This window comes from Scyliorhinus torazame, chromosome 4 (genome assembly GCF_047496885.1).
Source record: "Scyliorhinus torazame isolate Kashiwa2021f chromosome 4, sScyTor2.1, whole genome shotgun sequence".
NCBI classification, from domain to species: domain Eukaryota; kingdom Metazoa; phylum Chordata; class Chondrichthyes; order Carcharhiniformes; family Scyliorhinidae; genus Scyliorhinus; species Scyliorhinus torazame.
In genome coordinates, this window is record NC_092710.1 from 102235269 (window position 1) to 102241268 (window position 6000).

Sequence of the window (6000 nt, forward strand, 5' to 3'; positions counted from 1 at the left end):
CAGGACAGCCCCCGCACACTTACCTTCCAGGTCCCGCCGTGTGTGAGGTGAGTAATCCACGCTGGCGGGACTTGGCAAAACTGGACGGCCACTCGGCCCATCGGGGCCCGGAGAATCGCCGGGGGGGCCGCTGACCGGCGTGGCGGGAATCCCGCCGGCGCCCGAAAAATGCGCAGGAGAATAGGGAAGCCGGTGTCAGGGCAGCGGGGTGGGATATGCGCCCCCCCCCCCCCCGAGGATTCTCCGACCCGACGCAGGGTCGGATGAACTCAGCAACCCATGCAGCTGAGTTCAGTATAACACCATGTTTGCCTAAATATATGGTGTTGCCATGGAATCTCTTCTAGGCCCAGCTCTCGCAAACAATTGGTTTGTGGAAACAATTAATTAAGACTATTTATTAAAGTTAAAGAAACACAAAGAAAGACTAATATACACTATGACACTTAAGTATATTAATAACTTATCACACTGTTTTATCTGAATTTACCACTTGTTTCCAAAATATACCCACATTCCTTGGACTCACTGAGAAACACCTTTTCCCAAGCAACATCCAATTTTAGCAACTCTATAGGTCAAATCCAGTTAATAGTTACCACACATTACTGCTTAGGTGACCAAGTTTGGGAAATGTGTCTTCTGGTTCAGAGAAGGCACAAAGCTGTGAGCTCAATTCAGCGGACATAAAACAAAGTCCGCTTTTGGGTCTGTTGGTCAGGGTGTTTCTCGGAGGCTGCAGCACCGAGATTCGCCCTGCTATCCACTGATACCTTTCCATTTTCTGGGGTCTCAGGGGGTTTCTCACCATTGAGGCCACACTTTTGCATATTTCCTGCACTGCTGAGCTCACCAGCAGGACGTGCTCCTCGCAGATTGGGGCGCCATTTTGACTGGCTGCCTCGATCTCGACACCCCCACCTTTCAGGCCCCCCACCCACTTTCCCGAGCCCCCCTTCACGCTCACAACCTTTTCCTGATCCCTGGAACCTTCCTTTATCCCTCTATCAAGCGCAAGGCTCCCCCGGGCTCGACCCCTGGAAATGCCAACCTAGCACCCAGGCACCTGGCGCTTCCAGCCTGGCACTATGGCAGTGTCACCCGGCCAGGCTGGCAGTGCCAAAGTGCCCAGGTGCCATGGAGTGCCAGGTTACTACACTGCCCTGTCCCCAACCACCCGCGAGTCTGTAATGGCACGCGAGACCCCACAAGGTGCCATCACACCTGATCCATGTTTGTGTTAACCACTGCTAAAGGTGCCCAGTTCAGGTCTTGCAGGTGCATCTGTTGACTCCCAGGTGCCGGGCGAAAGCTGAGGTTGTGATTCAGATCGCACTGGGCTGAGTGCGTCGAGTGACTAGCGATCGGCCTGACGCCTAGCCCAATTTGGGGCTATTGTGGGATGCTCCCATTGTGCCTGGCTCTGCGCTGATCGCAACGCAGTGGTTGAATCACACGCAAAGTTTCTGTATGGCCATTTGCCCCTCAACGTCTCTAGATGCCTGCTAGTCTTGTTACTTGTCTGATTTTGTTTTCATGTCAGGTTCACTGATAACCCAGTTAATTTCCTAAATTCCTAGCACTTAACTCTTTTAAAAAATGAAACATTTTAATTTAAAAGACACTTTAATTTCTCAATCATTCTGAGCTCTTTTACCTTATTGACCATTACACATATTTAAGCGCATGCATTAACAATAAAATTATGCCTCAGAGATTATTTTACCCAGTGTTCCCAAAAGTCTATTTTATACTCATGATAAACTTCCACAGTGATATTCCCTCTCCTGGCCCCATGCATGATTTTAAAATTAAAGATTTTAACAACAGACTTCATTGGGATAACCTGGTTCCGATCTTGAAATTTGTCTTGAAATGTTAAGGTGTTTTGGTCCATATATATGATTGTTTCCTGCATGATTACTGGAAACATAAATCTCCAAATGTTGCAATGCCAGTAACAAGCTTAAAGTCTCTTTTTCAATGGTGGGATACTTCTGTTGGTGATGATTTAATTTCCTTGAGTAATAGCTTACAGATTTCTCAATGCCAAGTTCATCTTCCTGTAGTAACATGACTCCCGCACCAATGTCACTGGTATCCACAGTCAGTTTAAACTGCATGTTGTAATTCGGTACAGCTAACACTTATTTTGGTGCTAACACAATTTTTAAATGTCTGAATGCTGTTTTGCATTTCTCTGTCCAATTAAAGTGCTTATTTTTCTTCAAGAGCATTGTGAGTGGTGTGATCGCACTGCCAAAGTTCGGCACGGACTTGTGATAGAATCCGTTCATTCCCAGAAACCTTAAAATCTCTTTTCTTGTGGTGGGTTTCGGAAAATCCGAAATGGCCTGTATTTTTGCATCTCATGGAGCCATTTCACCATGTCCCGTGATATGTCCCAGATATGATATTTGAACTTTAGCAAATAAACATTTTGTTATATTCATAATGAGGTTTTTTTCCTTTCAAGCGGCCAAACAGTTCTATTAAGTGGTGCAGATGTTCTCGCCAACTTTGGCTGAACATTGCTAAATCATCAATGTATACTGCACGGTGACGCAGACTTTGAATAACTTTATTTGTGAGTCTGTGAAAAGCTGCAGGTACACTCTTCATCCAAAATGGCATAACTTTGAATAGATAAAGCCCATTCAGCGTCTCGAGTGTGGAGATCTCCTTTGCCCTCTTGGTCAAAGGTATCTGCAATAGCCCTTTAGCAAGTCTACCTTTGTGATAATTTAGACTGTCCAACTCCTTCGAGGCAATCATCTAAATATAGAATAGAAAACAAATCTCTCTTGGTGATGGTATTCATTCTCCTGGAGTCCACACAAAGTCTTTGTGTTCTATCTGGCTTCAGCACCAGTACAATAGGGGAGCTCCAATCACCAGAATTCGATTCAATAATGTCATTTTGGAGCATATATTCAATTTCCTTCTGTAAGTGTGATAACCTTTCTGGATTTAACCTATATGGATGTTGCTTTATCGGAACTGTGTCCCCTACATCTACATCATGCATTGTGACCTCCGTTCTACCTAATCTATCCCCTCAAAACATTTATAGGACTGTAGTAATTCTTTGAATTTACTCCGGCTCATATCTGGAAGATAACTTAACCAGTTGTTTAAATGTTTCAGGACTTCCTCATTACCCAAATAAATTTTAGGGAAGTCACTGTCAGAACTTAACCTTTCTTCTCCCTGTTTCATTATTATCAAGACCTCATGCTTGTCCTTATTGCCTCTATCCCAATACTTCTTAAGTATATCGAAATGACACACAGTGCGATTTGCATCTATCTGGTATGTGTACCAGATAATTTACCTTGCTCAGCTTTCTTTCAATTTGAAATGGCCCACTAAATCTAGCTGTCAGTGGTTCATCTGACACGGATAATAACACGGTGGCACAATGGTTAGCCCTGCTGCCTCACAGCGCCAGTGACCTGGGTTTAATTTCAGCTTTAGGTGAATGTCTGTGTGGAGTTTGTATGTTCGCCCTGTTTTTGCATGATTTCCTGCTCCGGTTGCCTCCCACGGTCCAAAAATGTGCAGATTAGGTTGATTGGCCATGATACGTTGCTCCTTAGTGACCAAAGATGTGCAGGCTAGGTGGGGGTGCGGGGATAGGGCAGGGGAGTGGACTTAGGTAGGGTGCTCTTTCAGAGGGCCAGTGCAGGCTCGATGGGCCAAGTCGCCTCCTTCTGAACTGTTGAGATTTTATGGATTACCCTGCTATGAAATTATGAGTCTCTGCTCTCCTATCAGCCATTGCTTTCATTCCCTGCTGTGCTGCCTTCAAATATTTCCTTGTCACCTTACAAGCCCAATTCAGACTTTCTCTGAAATTCGAGATGGAGCCTAAAAGTGTAGTCTCTGACTCCTTGCTTAATAATTTTTCTTGGATTAATTTCAGTTGCCCTCCAACTTCATCTCCGTAAACTAAATCTGGTAGAATCATTTGGTGCATACCTAATGGCAAATAGAGGAATCTCTTTGTCCCAATCATGAGTACAATCTTGGCTGTACGCTCTCACCATGGTTTTCTAAGTTTGATGTCACCTCATTCATGTTGCCTGTGACTCTGGATGATAGGCTGATGATTTCTTTTTTTTTAATAAACAAGTTTATTGAGGTATTTTTGGCATAAAAAACAATGACATTGTATAGTACCGTACAAAAGGAAAAGCAAGTAACACATAGTGCAAACCACGACTCCATTCGCGCAAGGACCTGCCTAAACCACCCCCTACTCGACACTACCCCCCCCGCTTACAATTAATTCTCCGCGAAGAAGTCAATGAATGGCTGCCACCCCCAGGCGAACCCCGATAGTGAACCTCTCAAGGCGAACTTAACCTTTTCTAGACCAAGAAAGCTCGCCATGTCCGATAGCCATGCTTCGGTCTTCGGGGGCTTTGAGTCCCTCCATGCCAACAGTATTCGTCGCCGGGCTACCAGGGAAGCAAAGGCCAAGACATCGGCCTCCTTCTCTTCCTGGACTCCCGGGTCCTCCGACACCCCAAAGATTTCCACCTCAGGGCTCATTACCACCCCAGTTTTCAAAACCCGGGACATGATGTCCGCGAATCCCTGCCAGTATCCCCTGAGTCTAGGGCACGACCAGAACATGTGCACGTGATTAGCCGGCCCACCGGCACATCTGGCACACTTGTCCTCTAGCCCAAAGAATTTACTCTTCCGGGCCACGGTCATGTGGGCCCGGTGCATGACCTTAAACTAGATCAGACTGAGCCTGGCGCATGTTGCGGTCGTGTTTACTCTGCTCAGGGCTTCTGCACAAATACCGTCCTCCATCTCCCCCCCGAGCTATCCTCCTACTTAAGCTTCAGGTCATCAGTCTGTGTATCCTCAGCTCCCATTAGTTCTTTGTAAATATCTGAGACTCTACCCTCACCTACCTCTCCCCTAGGAACTACCCTGTCCTGCCTCCCCTTAGGCGGGAGGTGTGGGAAGGATGGCACCAGTCTGCGCATGAAATCCCGCACCTGTAAGTATCTAAAGTCGTTCCCTCTCGCCAGCCCAAACTTCTCCTCCTCCTTCTCATGCTCGGAAAGCTCCCTTCCAGGAACAGATCTCCCACCCTCACAATCCCCGCCCTCCGCCACAGTCGATACCCACCGTCCATGTTCCCCGGGGCAAATCGGTGATTGCCGCAGATTGGGGCCCACACCGATGCTCTCACTTCCCCTATATTGGCCCCAGATCTGCAAAGCCGCCGCCACTACTGGGCTAGTGGAGTACCGCGCCGGCGGGAGCGGCAGATGCACCGTAACCAGGGTCGCAAACTGGTGACCCCGCACGAAGCAGCCTCCACCCGCTCCCAAACCGACCCCGTGCCCACCATCCATTTCCTTATCATGGCTATGTTAGCCGCCCAGTAGTAGTTGCTAAAGTTCAGCAACGCCAGCCCCCCCTCCCCTCTGTTCCTTTCGAGCATCACCTTCCTCACCCGCGGGGACTTCCCCGCCCAGACAAATCCCAGGATAATTTTATTCAGCCTCTTGAAGAAGGACCTCGGGATGAAAATGGGGAGACACTGAAATATGAACAAGAATCTCGGGAGAATCGTCATCTTGACAGTCTGCACCTTCCCCGCTTGTGACAGTGGGAGCGCATCCCAACTCCGGACCTCCTCCCTCACTCGTTCCACCAACCAGGACAGGTTGAGCTTATGCAACCTGCCTCAGTCCCGTGACACCTGTATCCCCAAGTATCTGAAGCTTTCTCCTACCAGCCTGAACGGCAACCCCTTCAGCCTACTTTCCTGCCCCCTCGCCTGAACTATGAACAACTCGCTCTTAGCCATGTTCAATTTATATCCTGAAAACCGGCCAAATTTCCTCAGGAGTTCCATGATGCCGTCCATCCCCGCCATTGGGTCCGCTACGTATAACAACAGGTTATCCGCGTATAACGAGACTTTATGTTCCACTCCCCCCCGGACCAGCCCTTTCCAGTCCTTTGAAG